Below are 18203 nucleotides of genomic sequence, written 5' to 3'. Positions count from 1 at the left end.
AAGGTGTCTCCGCGGGTTAGCCGAGCCGTCTTCTCTCGCCTGCACCAAGAGCCTGCAGTACCTGGGCGTCCTGCCCAGGCCGGGCGCCAGGCTCTGCCAGCGTTGGCGGGTTCAGGTGAGACCCCGACGGCCGCGAAATCTCTGCTGCCGCCTTCCCGCAGTTTGGGCTTTGACTTAAATCGCCCAGGTTCTTAGAAGCCGGCGTCTCATGGCGCATTTCTCGCGGCAGAAATCGCTTTCACGGGCGGAGAATCGAGGATTAAAGGAAGGACGTTGTATGCGGCGCCGCCCCGCTGCCTGCCTGTCCGGTTAACCGCCTACTGACTACTGAGGGCAGCCGGGTTGCTATATCTACCTGACATCACCTGGTATGATTCAGGCTCGCTCGCTCGCTTGCGTGCTCGCATTGACGTTCGCAGAACCCAGCCCACAGCCCTGAAGCCTGCTTTTGCTGAAAGTTTTTTTTTTCAATCGCCGGCTTTCATTCTCTTCGTAGATTCTGTTCTTCTTCAACAGTAAAGTTCTGTCCTGAACTGTTTTTTTTTTTTTTTTCAGACTCATCTCAGAGCGAGAGAAAAAGTTTTTTTTTTTTTTTAAATTTTTTTTAATTTCCATGGTTTAAATAACCGTTTGCAAACTGAAGATTCCAAGACCCACATTTGCAGCCAGTGTCTCTGACCACCAGGTTCCACGTGGCCAGCATGGTGGCCGGACCGTCTCCCACACGTGTCCGCCCGTGACCCGCCCGCCGACCTCCCTGCCGACGAGTGCCGACCTCCCGTCCACTGTGGTCGGGCCCCCAGGTTCTAAGCACCACCGAGTTCTCCCGTTGGACCTCCCAAGGGCCATGAAGCCCACTACCCCTTTTCTCTGCTGCCACGGTCCTCAGTCTGCTGTGCCCCTCCAGTGGCCTCCCTCCTGTCCGCCCAGCTCTGTCCTGTCCCACGTCAGGCTGCAGCCAGAGCTGCCTCCCACGACACAGACCTGCGTGCAGGGGACAGCCCGGGCCACTCACATGGGTGCCAGACCCCGTCCTTGCCCCCTCCCCGAGCCTTTGCTCGGCCACGCGGAGCCGTGTTCAGCTCTGGAAAACTCTTTCTCGGCGCCGAGTCTCTGCCCACGTTTTTCTTTCCTCCCGGGAAACTTGTCATAAGGACTTTGGCTTTTACTCCGGGTGACATGGAGAGCCACCGCGGGGGTCTGAAGAAAGGGATGACATGAGCTAATTCGCGGTTAGTCTCCCTCTGGCCACGGCTGAGAACAGACTGTAGGATTCGGGGACCATGTAGGAGGCTTTCCAGAGAGTCCACTGAGAAAGAAGGGGCTATGCCGGTGGTGGCTGTGGAGGGGGGCACAGGTAATCAGACGCCAGATGACAGAGGTGATGGCAAGTTACTGCCCTGAGCAATGGAGAGGAGCCCTTGCCATTGACTGACATGCAGGTGGACTGGGGGTGGGGCTTGGACGGAGGTCGCGGGGTTGGGTGGGAAGGTCGTGGCTTAGTTTCGTGCGTATTAAGTTGAGATCTGTTCAGCATCTGTGGGCGTGGTGGCCCCTGTCCAGGTCCTCCTCCCAGAGCCTGTGACTAGGTCACCTCACGTGGTAAAAGGGACATTGTAGATGCGATTACATTAAGGGGCTTGAGACGTGGTGGTCATCCTGGATTTCCCCACTGGGCCCAGTGTCATCACGAGGGTCCCCGTCAGTGAGGCAGGCACCTCGAAGTCAGAGGAGCAGACGTGATGACTGAAGCAGAGGTCAGGGGGACGAGGACACGGCCACCAGGCAGGCTGTGCAGGTGGATGTTTTATGAAATCGACTGGATGTTTTATGAAATCGACTTTCCCAGCTTTCTAGCTGGAAAACGCAGGTTCCTAGATTCTCCCCCAGAAGCTCCTGCAGGAGCACAGCTCTGCCAACACCCTGACTGCAGCCCATCAGACCTTCCTCCAGCTTCCAGCCTCCAGATCTGTGGGATGATAACTTTGTGTCGTTCTAAGCCATTGAGTGGTGGCGCTTTGTTACAGAAGCAAAGTGTAACATCCTCAGGCCTTTTTCCCTCGGCCTGGGGGAGGTGTGCGGTCGGCAGCCTGGTGTGCAAGTCTAGGGCGTGGGGGACTCTGCCTCCCTTAGGGCCACCGGTCACCAGTCACACCGACAGCGCTCGTGTGGCTTCCTCGGCTGTCCTGAATGGCGAGATCCAGGGATGGCTTTTAGAGAGGAGGTGACAAGGAGCCCACACAGCGCACGGCGCACGTCTCCTGCCGTTTGACAGAGGCTCATGCCCGCGCCCCACCCGGCGGACCGTGCGCCCGTTTACTGCGTGCTTTTTTTGCTTTATACATAATTTTAATACATATTGCGATGTGGTTTCAGATTATAACAAAACTGAAAAAGTTCTGTTTCAAAGCAGAAATAGCGGTAGCTCCAAGATGTAATATTTATAGCGGGGAAAGAGGCAGGAGCTTTAAAGGAAAAGGAAGATACCAGAACTCCAGTACAGTTGTGTTTGAGCTAAGAGTTTAGTGAACAGACGCTGTTAATTAACCCTTAAGACCATGCTGTCTGACAGCATTAGTCTAAGGACGAATGTTCATCCAAAATCATCAAGCTGACTCAACAAGGAAATGTTGTATTAAATTATTTTTGTTGCACTCAGTTTAAGAAAGTAGGAAATTGTTCCATGATATGTTTTTGCGAGCTGTCTCTCAACATAATTTAAATCTCTGTGTGCATCAGCTCTGAGAGCTGCCTCAGGTGCTAGAAAATTAACTTCCATGGAACACCGAGTTCCCCAGTGAGGCCAGATAGTGAGTGTTACTGAACTTGAGCTGTGGATAAATTCACAGTCTTACGAGCCAGCGAGATAGTTAAAGATTAGGTTCTCATTGTGCACATACCCTGTTGTGAGCTTGTTTTTTTGTTTTTTGTTTTTTGTTTTTTTTTTGTACAAAATTATAAATAACTAAAAGTAAAGTCGAAGTAGCCCAATGAGCAACACGCTGCAAGTTCACTCTCTAAGTTTTAGACCCAAAGCAACAGCTCTGCCATAGCAGGTGGCTAGAGAGGGTTTGTGTCTCTTTCTTTATATTTCTGTGATTTAACAAACAGCCGTACAGTACTCTGCTTCCTGGGTGCAGAACACTCTTGTAGGTCCTTCGTATCAATTAACGAATCGAATTCTCACAGACTGCTCTGTGAGTTCCCATTTTACAGATGGCAGAAGCGAGGGGTTAAGTAGCTAACTCGAGTTCATGCAGCAGGTCAGTCTAGATTCAGATCTGGGGAGCCTGTGTCCGGAGCCCGCATGCTTGCCCGTGCGTGGCAGCTGGAGAACCTTAAAACTTGCTTCATATGTATCATAATTGATGACTCTCTTCTGAAATCGTGACTTCGATTTCATCCAAGAAGCGCAGCGTTTTTTCGAAATCCTCCTCCAAGGCCACTGATGAATCTGCCCTTCTCTGAACGAACCGGAAACACTAAAGTTTCTCTGCCTGCTGATTCCGCTTCACATGTTCTGCCACTTCAGTAAGAATAGCCAATCTGTTGAAATTCTGGGCATCCAACTCAGAGATCACCTCAGATCTCTTAAATTTTAATTTTAAACTGAGAAGTTGCTCTGTAGATCTTCTGACTGTGTATGTATCTGTAGATGTTCATTAACATGATCTAAATCTTCACACTTTGCTTCCGTTTTTTTTTTTTTTTAATATTCCAGGAGGAAACAGTCAATGTGAACATGTTGACTGTTATTGAGATAAAAGGCCAGGGACAAGACACTGCAGACCCGCCCCTCTTCCCTTCCTCATCCCAAACCCCACCCCTCAGAGGCACCAGGTGTCAGGGCGTTTTGCCGTTCTGTTACCTAGCTTGACTGCTCCAACAACGTGCTTTGCTGCTGTTTCAATCATGGACGTCATCGGCTAGCTTCTCATCACAGTGGTGGGGAGCTCACTTCTCTCACTGCGTGCTCTCCCTGGACCTTCTTCCAGCCACCTAAAATGTAGGTAAATCAGCAGTAACGACGTACATTACTATGTTACGTGTCATTTACTGATGATCTCACTAGTGGACTCTGATGATTCATTTCTTTTCAGATGCAACTTTTTTTTTTTTTCCCAGAGTTTTCCCCCTAAATTATTGAATGGCACACAGGGCTTTGCCTGTTTTGTTCTGATGTCCATCCCTTTGCCACTCAATTCAGTAGCTCCTGATTATGCCAAGCCAGTCACCATGGCCCCATTCTCCTGCCCTGCGAGGGGTAGCCTGCAGGGGTTGCTTCTGGGGAAGGGTTCTTTGTTCTGAGAGGGACAAACAAGGAAGGAACAGCCTCACTATCACTTGGAGAAAAGAGTTCCAAGAACCTGTACAATGCTCGATAAACCATTCTCCAAACACAGCACGGCCGTCAGTTGCTTATTCTCACTGGACCAGCCTCCCACCACCCTCTTTTCTCCTGCTCAGACTGAGCTGGCTCATCCCTGGGCCTAAGACCCTTATTTTCTTGGGGTTTTCTTTTGCGCGTCCCGTCCTGGGTCCCCTGTCCTCTTCACTGATACATTCATTTCGCAGAAGCATATTCTTTAGAGGTATGGGAAATATATACGTATACATTTGAATTACTGATTGTTTGGAAATGAATTTATTCTGTACTCATACTTGATTCGATAGTTTAGCAAGCTATAGAATTCTTGGTGAAATCATTATTTCTTGGAGTGTATGAACCCTGAGAAAGAAGATATCTACCAAGAAGGACTCCTAATGGCTAACTGGGCTCAATTTAAAAAACAAAAACATAAAAACGAGGGTCTCGCAGGCAAACTGCACTTGGGTAGAAGCCTGCACTGAGCTGTCTGCCTGCACTGTGTTCCTGCCGGCTGAGCCAGCCCTTGTAAAGGAATCCCTGGAATCCTATTTCAACCAATAGCACTGAGATGTGCTCCAGCCAATTGGAGTTGTGCAGTTATATCCCACCCCCCCCAATCCCAACGGGCATCTCCATTGACCAATCAGAGCATTTCCTTTCTGACCAATCAGGACAGTGCTTTTTGAACCAATCAAACTATGAGGATCTGGAGTCCTCATTTGCTTGAAGATGGACCAATCAGGGGCCAGGGGCGGGGACTTCTGTCTGAATAAGTCAGCTCTGTGGGGGCTCAGAGAGCGTCCCTTCCCTTCCCACTGAAGAGGGAAGACTGTAATTTTTTACCTGCTGGAACTGAAACACTGAAGGTGGTTCACCAAAGAGGTTTCTTCAGAGCAGTGCAGAGGAAGAGGGGCCTGGCCGGGGCCTTGACGCCCTCTGGCCTCAGGGCCTCCTCACAGCCATGCTGTTCCACAGCCTGCTGCTTTATAATTGAGCTGTTCCCTCGTCCTGCTGTTCTCACAGCTGTGCTGTATCACAGGTGAGCTGTCTGCGCTAAGTAAGATTTCTTTCGCCATACCCCAAACTGGGACTCCTGTTGGCGCCGAATTGGCGCCAATAACCGTGGGTTGCCATGTGTTACCGTTGCTCGCCTGACTTCAGGCGTTTGTCATTATTGTTCAGAAATCTGTGGTCAGTGATTCCTTTTATCGGTGATGTATTTTGCCTCTGGAACTTCTCTTTATTCCTTGGGCACTGAAATGATGATGCCATTCCTTGCACTATGCTAAGTTTACTCTTCTAGACCCTCAGTGGGCTCTTCTAATCTGGATAGTGGTGCTCATCAGTGCTGAGAATTTTCTTGTTTTGTTTCTTTGACAATTTTCTTCTGTTTTTTTTTTTCCTGGATTTTTTTCCCTGCGATTCTATTACAATTTAGAGCTCTTGCATTGATATATGAATTATCTTTGTTAGTTTCTCTTTTTTTTGGATTTTCCTTTTGGGTTCTGATGAGGGACTTCCTAGATTTTATCTTCAGAGTCTTCTATTGGTTTTTATAGTTTGTCATATTTTCAATTCTGTGAGTTCTTATTTATTCTCTGTCCCTTTCTATAGAACCATATGTTATCATGTTATTTTATGGACACTCTTCTATCTCTGAGTAAATTTAGAATTTAAAATTTTTTTTTTCTATCCTTCAACTGGTGAATGGATAATCAATCAGTGTTGGTACAGCCATACAATGGAGTGCTCCTCAGCGATAAAAATGAATGAACTATTGATACATGCAATGATACGGATGAATCTAGGAGGTGAATTTTATATGAACGATAATTAAAAATTAATTAGTAAAATAATAACGTAATGACGTCGTTATCTAGTTTCACCCACGTTAAAAGTGACAGCCAGATTTAAAAGTCCACGATTTTTATATCATATTTTATATCATATTTTGGAAAATACGAAACTTTAGGGATGGAATCTAGGTGAGCATTTGCTAGCGGTTAGTAAGGGGAGGGCTGATTACGAACGGCTGCCGTGAGAGACGCTTTTGCGGTGATGCACCTGTTCTCTCTTGATTGTGTCGGTGGTTATTCCACGCATTTGTTAAATGGCGTAGAACTGTACACCAAAAAAGAATAAATTTCACTATATGTAAAGGAAAGCATAAGTTAAACACTTTTCTCTGTTTCTGCATTTTTTAAATGCCTTGTTATTATCTTTTTAATTTGAAGTCTTTCTTACGTATTTGGTCATTCTTAGCTGGCGATTCCTGTGTAAGAGGGAGTGAGATTGGAATCTGGAGCCACGTGGTACGTGTTGTGTGTTTTTGCTCTAGTTGGGGTTTTAGTGTGGGGGAAAAAGCTATGAAATGTTTATATGCACACACGCGTACACACACGCACACACTCGCACACACACGTGCAATTTCAAGTAGAGACGTAATCGCCGTGGATCACGTTCCTCCTAACTCAGTCCGTGGTCGTTTTCGACTTGGATGCTCCGGATTTTCCCTTCCTCTCCGCTTCCCTTTCCTCCCCCAGCCTCCTAACTTTTGGTGGGGAGTCAAAAAATTCGCCTTGACTTCCCAGTACTCACGTCGATGAGAGGACCTGTCACCGGGCCTTGGGGTGCCACTTCCCTTCCCTCTCGTCTGCCAGGTTTCGGGCTGTGGGGCCTGGGCCTCTCGGGGCCAATGCTCTTGCCACTGCTTTCAAGACCCGGCACCCAGCCTGTCTGCTCTTGGCACCAGAGAGCGCTCTCCTGGAGAACTGCGTCCCACAGATTCCTATGTGTTCCCCTCAGGGCTGTCTTCACACTTCCGTTAGGAAATGTCCCCACCAGGAAACCCGGAACAGAATTCTCTGGCCAGCGTGTAAACATGCTGGTTCCAGAACGCGTTTGGAGGACCGTCTGGGCTGCAGACTTGGGCAGCTGCCTCTGTCAGAAGAGCAGCTCTGGGGGACACGGGGAGAGGACCCGACCTGGGGGCTGCCAGCGCCGTTCACCAGCGAGGGTAAGTTTGCATCCTCGCTCCCATTCGCGTACCTCAAACATATGACACGCAAGAGACTGTGGCTGCGAATCACTACATGAGTGGTTTTATTAGCTTGTAGACTGTTTCATTGAAAAGATAAGCATGAAACGGTGTTGCTCTGAGAGTCTTTGATTAAAACGGATGTTTGAGTGCTCGTGTTTTTAACAGTGACTTTCTAAACCAGGGCTTAAAATATTTAAAACCTGCTCATTAAAATTTATACTTACTCAGTTTGTGCTTTCTGGGAATATTTGATTTTTGTTGCTTACAGCAGTTATGTATTTTGATAATCAGGGTGTGTGAATCCTGTGGCCTATCCCAGAAAGGCTGGCAAGGCAGTTTTCCACTCTGGGGTTCTACATGCGGCATTATTCAAATACACATCAGCACATTGCTCTTTAAAAAGCATTCTTGGATTTTGTTAGGAATATAAGTATTTTTTGCTTTTTCCTTCCAAGTTTTGGTGAAATGGCGGAGGATTCCTACAAGTCGACTAAAGCAATATTATTCGTTTATCTCGGGTATACTGAAAAATCGGTCATCTTCCCCAGCATGTATCATTTATTTTTATTGCATGTTTGTAGGCCAAGTAGGTTCCTAACGAATGTATTTTTCCTTTTCTATTTATCTTTATGTCTTTATCTCTTCCTTCGAGATGAGACATTCCAAGCATGGTGATCCAAAGAGGCTTGTTCATTGCATAGTATCCAACTACTAGCAACATGGAGACTTAGCTGGCCCCAGGCCACGAAGATACACACACCTCTCCACCTCGCTGGAGGTTTTCGCTGTTGCCGTGCAGTTTATGTCCTTGGTTTCTGGTTTTTACAGACTTTTTTTGCTCGGGCTGCAGCATGGTGTTAAATATTTAGCTTCATCCTTCTAAGTATCTAGTTCACTTGACAGAAGAAAGGTTTTGTGCTTCTGGTGGAAGAGAAAAGAGATTCACCTTGCAGAAAAAAAAGCGATTCGAGAGTCTTGTTTCGAGTGACCTGTGCAGACTTTTGAGCCGGAGATGATTCTCACTTTATCCCTGATGATATTAGAAAGATGTCTTCCTTCCTTTAAAATAACAGACGGTCCCTACAGGCCTGCAGATAAACGGGGGTCATGTGCCACCCCCCCTCACCCTAAAGTCCACCCCCAGGGTCTGAAGCACATAGGAGAGGGTCTGGCACATGCAGCTCGAGGGTCCCCCCGCTGTGAACAGAGCCTCCCGGAGAAGCGAGGTTGAGCAGGGCCTGGCAGAGGAGTCGGTGGAGGTGCCTGTGCCGCCTTCTCTGCTGGCACTAAACCCGCCCTCAACCCCCCAGGCCCCCAGGAATCGGCCTCTCTCCCCACCTGCTCAGGCAGATTTGTGGATTCTCTCCACCCATCCCCATCACAGAAGCTGACCGGGCCGGAGGATTAGCAGGAGGAAGAAAGGAGGGACGTGGGTTTGTCAGGAACCTTCAAGTAAGGTGTTTATGCTTAGAAAGGAGGAAGGAAATAGACGAATTAAATATACAGGATTTTGTTAACACTTGAGCAGGTGAGTAATTGAGAGCAGAGTCTGAGCGGGTCCTCAGATGCCTTCGGGGGCCAGGCAGGTGGCATACACTGGTTGAGAGGCCGGGTAGTCACTGGAAAAGGAGAAATTCCATGCCTTGCAAACACACATGTGAATGCGGTTTTTAAAAAAGTGCTGCTTGCTCTTTTTTAAAAGACTCTAGCAAAACCTGGTCTGATTTGGCCCTTGGGATGCCAGTGGAAACGCCTATAAGTAAATGCATTTCCTTTTTCGTAAGACAAAACGTGTTCACTTTTACCTAGATTTGAAGTCCCTCTCTTTTTGGCCCCTTATTAATCAACGCCAGCGTGTAATAATGTTACTGGAAGAGCGTGGACCTTGTCTAGTATTTGCTAGATAGAATATTAGTCTTCATTAGATGAGCTATCCTCACCTGTCATGAGTAATGGCAGAGCACTTACCACCAGCTCTTGAGGGTCCAATTCAGCTGTTCGTATTGCCCTATGGTGATGATGATGATGAGGATGATTTTTTAGGTGAGACATCCCTTGGTTGACCTCACAGATTGCAAGGACCTTGTCAGCTTACAATCCTTTATTTTATATTTTATTTTTATTTATTATTATTTTTTTGTGCCTACAGCACCTGGTCTTCCTAGATGGTCTCCCATCCAAGTACTAACCAGGCCCTACCCTGCTTAGCTTTCGTACTGCCTTTTGAAACTACTCCTCTTTTAAACTACATGCCAACCCGTTCTTCCTTCACCAGAGCAGGTAACTCCATTTTTCTGGTAAGCAGATAGGGCTTGCGAGGACAAATGAAGTTCATAGATAACCCCCGTGCCTCATTTTGCTATTATTTCGCCGTCTTTCTTCAGGAAATCTTTGTAGAGCAAACAGTATTCGACGGACGTGCGTTTCACGGTGGCCTCTTCTCCTCCGCACTTCTCTTCTGGCGGGTAACGGGTAGAGAGAGGGTGAGGAAGTTAGCATCACTTACAAATCCAATAGCCCAGCCTCGAATGACGCAATACATCGGGTGTGCACGAGCGTCGGGGAGCCAGCTGGAGTCTGTGTAAAACTAACGCGTGTGCACACACGTGCACGCACACACTCACAGACTGCCGGAAGGGGCAGAGAGCTCGTTTTCTCCGGGCCCTCTGTTGGGATTACCTCCTCCTTGTCATTGTGCTTAGCATTTCTGCCTGCTGGCGGATTTCATTACACCTTGCCTTGCTTTTGTTACCAGGGTCATTAGCTCTCTGCGCATCCGATTCCTTCTCCCTAAGGAGATGCCCACTTCTCTGAGGATCAGGACCTTTCCTGTGTGAATCCTTTGTTTCCTGTCGCTCCTCGTACCGTGTTCTTTATTGGTTGACGCTCAGTAAATCGGATCCATCTCACAGCCGTTGTGAGTCCTGTCACCACGACATCTTGTTTTTCTTTCCTTCCTAAGTCACGAGGCTTGTTCCTGGCGGGCCGCTGTCTACGGAGGGAGTGGGGGGAAGAAGAGCATTAGAAGGAGGTGTGGGGAGCCTGTCCCCACCCTGCTGTGACAGGTCTTAGCTGTGGGACTTTGAGGAAGTCGTAGGGCCTCCCTGAGCATCGGCCCCCTCACATGACACGAGAGTTGAACTAATTAACATCTCACTTCCTCTCCCCCTCTACTGCTCAGTGATTCTGTGATTCACGTGTGCTCAGCAAGACATTACCCACAGAGCTAAATAAATTAGGAAAGATTGGCTCATGCCACCATGTTAATTAACTTAACCACCATTTATCGAGCGCCTGCAGTGTATCGGACACTCGTGGTCACTGTGGGTCGGTGGTGAGCAGGGCTTGGGCATCCTTACCCCCTGGAGCTTGAGTCCTCTGTGGGAGACAAAGACCATGGAGTGGCTGGGAAGGGCTGGGCAGAAGCAAGGGGCTGTGACTGGGACAGAGGGTGGCCATCCGGAAGCCTGCCTGAGGGGTCACATGGAAGCGGGAGACCAAAATGTAAGAAGGGCCAGCCACAGGGAGAGCCGGACACTGAGTGTGCAGGGCGGCGATACTGGCTTTGCAAAGCCCGTGGCAGGAGCGGGAGAGGCCCTGTGGGGGGAGCCACGAGGGAGGGAGGGGAGTGAGGCTTCACGGGGCCGGGCAGGTCAGAACCAGGGGCCCAGGAAATGACCCGATCTGATGAATATGTTAAGATGCCCCTCTGCCTGCCACGTGGAGAGAGAAGGGCTCTTTCGAGAAGCGAGAGTGGACGCCAGGAGATGGGGTAGGAGATTTGCAAGTGGCTTACATGGGCAGTGGCCATAGAGATGGAGAAAAGTGGGCAGCTGGTCGCCCCTGATGGGTTGGGTGTGAGTTAAAGGACAGGGCCAAGGAAGATTTTCGGGTGCTGGCTTTGGTGATGAGGTCGGCAATGGCAGCAGGAAGCCACACAGGGAGACTTGGGAGGGCCGGGGTCTGGTAGTGTGAGGTGGGTGGAGGGCCAGGGGCCTTTCATCCAGCCCTCATTCTCTAGAACCAGTCCTTAAAATCCTGACATCTCGTTTTCTCCTGAGAGTGCCTGAGTTCTGGAAATAGCCTGTCTCCAATTTTTGCCATTAAAAATAATAGTTAAAAGCAACCTCACTAAAGAGGTATGCAGCATGAGAAAAGAAATACTACTAGCCAAACATTACATGAAATGACGTGTTACCTCACTAGAGATAAAGTAAAAACAAAATAGAATAAGACTTTTTAACCCATCAACTGTAAAAATTGACGATTCAGTGGAAGCTTGGCTTACGAGCATGGACTGGGGGTTCGAATTCCAGCTCTTTCGCCCACTTTCAGAAGTTACTGAACTTCTCACTGCCTTAATGTCCTCAGCTGTGACATGTCTGAGTCTCGAGTAGTGCTGTCTAGCCATGGGATTGCTTATGGATCAAACTCAAGCCCTGGAAAACAGCCCGGAAGTGGTGAGTGCTATTCAGGTGGTGCCGAAAATAAATTCCTAACGTTGGTCGAACTTTGTTCAGTTAAAAAACGTGTTTGAATCCCTACTGTGTGCCAGCTGCTGTGTTAGGCTTGAGACTAGAGTGGTGATCAGAGGTGGTGCCAGCTCCCTGGAGTTCGTATAGGTTGAGGGGAGGCAGATAATAAACAGGTCCATAAGCACAGGAATCAGAGAACCTTGGCTGGTGACAAGTGTGTTCTAAACAGGGTGACCACCTGTCCAGTGACACCTGGTGTCATGGCATTCTGTCCGGTTTAGCATTGTTGAACTCTCAGAAGCGTTCCAGTTTTACACAAAACCTTGTACGTGAATGTTTTTAGCGGCTTTATTTGTAGTTGCCCAAACCTGGAAAGAACTCGAATTTCCCTCATCTGGGGACTGGATAAAGAAGCGAGCACGTAGTGTGGAGCCCCGTTTAGCCATAGACAGGAACCAGCTTCCGGTAGACAAACCTCAGATGCACCGTGCCCGAAGCTGACGCCGAGGCTGCACGCTTACACTTACATGACATTCTCAAAAAGGCAAAATTGTAGGAACAGAAATCACGTCGCTGGTTGACAGGGACTGAGGATTAGTTGACTATAGAAGGGCTTGGGGGATTTCTAGAGTTCATGGAACTGCTCCGTGTCTTGATTGTGGTGGCGGTGGTCATAAGACTTTTGCCAAAACTTGCAGAACTGTACATGAAAAAGGGTGAATTTTACTGTAATAGGTCATACTTAATAAAAAAAAAAATTGGAAAAAAATGCTACATGAGAAGAAAAGTGTCCTTAGTTGAAGGTAGATGATCTGCTCCTTCTGGTTATGAAGAGTTTTGAGAAGGAGGAGGTGGGGCAGGAAATAGGGAACTGGAGGGTTAGAGTGAAGGCAGCATGCGTTTATTCAAGAAATGATTATGGGGCACCTGCTGTGTGCCAGGCTCTGGCACAGAGTCTAGGCACAGAGGATGCACCTGCAAACAAAACAACCACCCTTCATGAGGCTTAGCGTTTTGTGCAGAGATGCAGAGGTGCGTACCTGTTTCCACAGTGATTCTAAATTTCGGGACATGTCTTCAGGAACTAAGGATGCCCTAAAGAGAGACAGTCAGCAATTTTCTGTGACAGTTGGGGGATTGGTGGGAAAATTATGGTTAAAGTGACCGTTAAAAGTGATAATGTATTTATTACATGTATTTATATGGGGAGGTGTCCATGACATGTAAATTGAAAAATTGGACTTATAGAACCCATGCCCCAAGTGTAAAGAAAACTCTGGGATGACACATCAAACTCTCTTTCTTGGGGTAGGATTAAGGGACTTCGGTATTTTTACTTTTTTTATACAATGAGGATCCATTTTGTTTATATTGGCAATGTAAGTATTTCCATTCTGGAAAAAAAATATCATTCGAGACAGAAACAGAACAAAAAAAAATATTAAGTACAATAGGCAAGGAACTAATACCCTGTGTTTTCAGCATGAAATTTCATCCTGGAAGGGTTTGTTTTCTAAAAGGGAAAACAAATTGCTTTTCGTCAGCAAATGTGAGTGAGGCTTCTTTTAGAGAAACATGCAACATTTTTTATTGGAAAGACTTTAAATATTAATGTAATATTTTGCTTAAATGTCAGATTGGTCTAAGTTATGGAAATCAAGTTACCTGTTGTTCTGGCCCTCTATCAAGGGGAAATAGCAGCATTTCATTTACGTCTGTGTTCTTATTTACTCTTTTTACTCTATATTAAAAAAAAAAAAGCCTTTGCTTCCCCCGCATATATTTTCTGAACACAGCCCTGTTTATATATTAGAATAAAATGCGACGTACTACTCACGCTGCGTACAGAGATAGAGTAAAGCAGGCTCTGGAGAGCTGTTATAGTTTACATTTGGCATGTTTGTGACAGAATTCAGCACCACGGACAGCGACAGCACCCCCGGAGCATGTACTTACTGCCCACCAATGCAGCTTTTAACCATAATGTGGTGAAGCCGAACTTGTGAAGTTCATTTGGTCTGCCGTGTACCGTGTTTTAGACTGCCTGTCATGAATCGCACCTGTTGAGAATCAACCTCCACGAGATTACAAAGGAAGACCGATATCCGGGCTATTCTAAGTAATTACAATTGCAGAAAACAGAAATGATTACCATGAAATGTTCTCGAGCTGGTGAATACAGTGACTGGTATGTAAATGTTTGCAAGTAACTTAATATAAAATTATCCTATTAAATGTGGTGGAACATCGTAGACTCCAAATACAATGCCTGTGAAAAAGTCAACTAAAATTCCAAAAGTTGGGATTTTGACTTTTTCGCATTCTTAGACCTACCCTTAAATTTTGGGTTCATATCCTACTCAGTTTTCTTAAAAGTTCTTCTGAAGGCTAATGCATGGCTAGAGCTGCCATTGTAGCTTCTTTGGCAAGTAAATCTTAAGTCCGATAGAATTGCATTTACATCTAAAGGCATAGTGCTTAAATATTTATATGAAAATTCACAACTGGTAAAGCAGACCTAGCAGCTGACGGAGGTGGCACAGTGGTATTTTTCAATCTTTTAAAATCCATACCCCCTTTTAATAACCTAAACATCTCCCAATCTTCCTTTAGTTTACTTATTTTCTAAATAAATTATGATAAGAAATATAAATCGAACACTGATGATCAGAATGTACTTTTCTGCATAATCTCCCCTGGATATTCTGGTGCAGCCCTCCTGGGAGTGGGGGGCAAGAGAGGGTGCCTCACCAATTGCCCAGTTGGGAAGGGTGACTCTATAATCTCTCTCTGAAAAGAAAGAATAAAACAGGGTTTGTGCTGTATGGAAAATGGTGTACCCTTCTTCCATTTGATCTCCAAATGCTTCACCCCAAGTGCCTATACTATGTGCAAAAGTGCTGTCTCAGATACCGCGTGGGAGATAAGCATCTTTGCTATTACCTTCCAGCCTAGTGAGTGTATAGTTTAATAAAGGGAATAAGGCACACATAATTAACAAAAACAAAACAAATGTGACTGTAATAAGCTGTATACTTAACTATAATAAAATAAGATGCACGTAAGTATAATTAAAAAACATGGTATGACAGTGCCGGCAGGGCAGATCTGGGGGTTCAGGGCATGGAGAGACAATATCCAACTCCTTCGTCACCTTTTTGAGGGCAGGGAGGGAGGAGAAAATTTAGGAAAGTCTTCATGGAGGAGGTACCTTTGCACTCAGAAGGTGGAGCTATTGGGTAGGGAGGACAATTTTTCCATTTTACATAGAAGAGTCTGGAAACATGTATGGGCCCCTGTGTTCATCAGACCTTGAACGTCAAGCTGAGAAGTTTGGCCTTCACCTGTCATTCATCCAGGCTAACTCTTGGTCATTTTGGTGGATGGCATGGAGGTGGCAGGTATGCTGAGGTCCCCCTCATCCGGGAGGGCCCTTCATGCAGTAGCAGGCAGAACGAACACGGTGCCACGAGACTGAAGCACAATGTGGACGGAGGGATCGTAGCTGAGCGTCTGCTGCTGTCCGTCCACTAAACGATTCAGAAATGTCTCTGCATTCATCTGAAAACGTTCCAGACGGGATGGTCAAACCGTTGTCGGAGGTCACAGCTGGGGAGAGCTGCAGACAAGCCTGACGGGCAAGCACAGTCTTGTTAGTGAGCAGAGGGCACAGTGCTCAGACGCCGTGCCAGGGAGCCTGACGTGGAGCCCGTGCTGGGGTTCAGAAAGCATTGGTCACTGGTGAGTTATGAGTGTGGAGAAAAATAAACAGTGGTCTCTAGGAGAACAGCAGGTAGTATGTAGAACAGGTCTCAGGGATTGGGGAGGGTGGGGACAAGGAGGGCGACGTGGGAGGAACAGCGTGGCAGGCAGAGGGAAGCATACGCGCAGGTACAGGTGCGTGCGCTTGGGTTAGCCTATGTGAACGTGAGAATGACCTAGACCAGGATGTTCATGTGGCCTGGGGTGAGATGGAGAAGGATCAAATAAAAGGGAAAGAAAACCGACAAGAAACCAGCTTATAGAAAACGGTCTCATTTATGCAAAAAGGACACCTTACGTATAGACACAGAAGAAGTGATAGGGAAGGCAAGCTCCACCGACTGAGTTTTCAAGGAGCCCACGGAAGACGTGAGCCGGGAAGGAGGGGGCTGGGCGGAGGGGAGCACGGAGGTGGCCACCAGTTACTGGGGACGTTTCCGTCTTTCATTCTTTCCGTTTATTACATCGTTTCGTTTTATACATTATAAAATAAATACATACGTGTGTATATATGTACATATATACGTATAACTATATACATGTGTGAACATTCTATATTATATCTACACACTTTTTTTTTTTGAATATATGAAATAACAGATTAAACCATGATGAAGGGAAGACGGGTTGGTTGCCAAGTAACCTACTTTAGTAGAAACGTAACACCTCCCGTGTCGTGTGTGTGTGTGTATGTGTGTATGTGTGTGTCTGCACATGCCCATATATGTTTGTATAAATGAGGAAGAAGGTGTAGAAGGCTGTTCACTTTGAATCCCCACCGGGGGAGTTGGGGACGAGGCAGAACCTCATACTTTTAATCCTCTCACCCAGGGCTTAATAATGTGCATTGATCATGGATCATGCCTTGCATTTAGTAGATAAAACGTTAGCCTTGCACTGAGTGCTTTACTGATGATCTGCGCGTCCGCGTTCGTAGAAATTTAAATGCTGTGTTAGAACTTAAGCTCTGTGAGGGCAGAAATAACATCGATCTTCATCGCTTGTTCCGTCGTTCGCTCATTTATGCTATGAGTACATATTAAGTGCCTAATACTTATGCCAAGCATTCAGAATATTTTTTTTTCTAGCACACCTGAAGATTTTTTTAAAAAGTAAAAATGTAGGATATTACGAAAGTCCATTGTCGAGGGACCTAACCTATTCCAGTGGATCGGGAGGCTTCCTGGAGGAAGGGGTGTCCGTGCTGCAGACTGAAGCACACAGAGGAGTTTCTTGGGTGAGGCTGCAGGAGGACTCCACACCCCATCAGGTGGAGGACTCTGTGCAAAGGCCAGCGGGCAGGGCGAAGGAGCACAGGGAAGCAGCGGGGCGGTGGCCGCGGCCTGCAGGGCGTGGAGTGCGGATCCCGCAGGACTTGCAGGCTGGGACAGAGTTCCTCCCCCTTCTCATTTCAAAAGATTTCAAAGCTATACGGAAGCGTCAGGGGTGATAGGATGGATCACCTAGATTTTCAAATTAATATTTTGCCAGAGTTGCCTCTCTCTCTCTCTTACACACGCACGTGCGCGCACGCGCACACACACACACACACACATTTTTCTCCTTGCTGAACCACTTGACGGTAAGTCAACGACAGTGTTTCCTGTTAGAACGCATATCCTGTTTAAAAACGTGTATCTTCCCAAACCGATGATTATCTGTGATCTGATCACAATACTATTATACATGCAAGAAGGTTAACACAGGTAAATACCTTTACCTCATAGACAGTCCATATTTAAATCTCGAATTGTCCCAGTAATGTACTTCGCTAACTTTTTGAAAGACATCCGCTCTCCAACCAAGGATCATGCATAACGTCTCAATATCTATCGGCATTTGGGGGCAAGTTTTCAAGCCGGTTATTTTGTAAAACGTCCATCGGTTTAAATATGCCTGATGGTTTCTTCATAGCGAAATTCCGGTTGAACGTTGACAGCGAGAATACTCGGTGATCGGAGGCACTCGGAACGCCCTAACCTTGGGCGTCCTGGTGTCCGGTTCTATGATTGATGGTGTTACATCTGGCCACTTAATTGAGGAGGTATCCACCACTTTTCTCCATTGGAAAGATAAATTTTTTTTTCTTGTAAGAGGTAAAGTAATCTGGTGGACGGTACCTTGAGGTTCCATAAATATCATTTCCCCGACAAGCTTTCATCCGGCGTTCTTCGTAAGCATTGGCGTTGCTCGCCCAAAGTAATCGTGACTGGTGATTGCAAAATGGTGGTATTTCTAATTGTGTAATCTTCCCTATTTCAGTCGATAGTCTTCTGTGGAGAAGAGCCTTCCCTTTTCCTCCACCCTTTTTAAAACCGATGTATCATGTACTTGTGGATCTTTAAAAATTCGAAGTTAAGGTTTAATATGTGTTGGCATCCATTTATAACATTAATCATTTTGATGTTTCAATTTTCTCATATGTGGCCAGCAGGAGCCCCTATCTGAAAGGTTTCTGAGAAATCTATGGATGGAGTGAATGAAATAGCAACACGAAGGTGAAGAATAAATCTGTGTTTACCATGCCTTCTCCGGAGCAGCTCTGTTCGTCAGTGTG

General features: G+C 46.7%; 1 protein-coding gene across 1 annotated transcript in view; it reads left to right on the top strand.

The window, feature by feature from the left end:
• Positions 1 to 18203, top strand: part of LOC120602969 (microtubule-associated tumor suppressor candidate 2-like) — a 152302-nt gene that overhangs the window by 132644 nt on the left and 1455 nt on the right. The window lies entirely within an intron of this gene.

This window comes from Pteropus medius, unplaced genomic scaffold (assembly GCF_902729225.1).
Source record: "Pteropus medius unplaced genomic scaffold, Ma_sr-lr_union100, whole genome shotgun sequence".
Classification (NCBI taxonomy): domain Eukaryota; kingdom Metazoa; phylum Chordata; class Mammalia; order Chiroptera; family Pteropodidae; genus Pteropus; species Pteropus medius.
The sequence above is the reverse complement of the archived record's forward strand: the minus strand, read 5'-3'. Positions and strand labels throughout refer to the sequence as shown.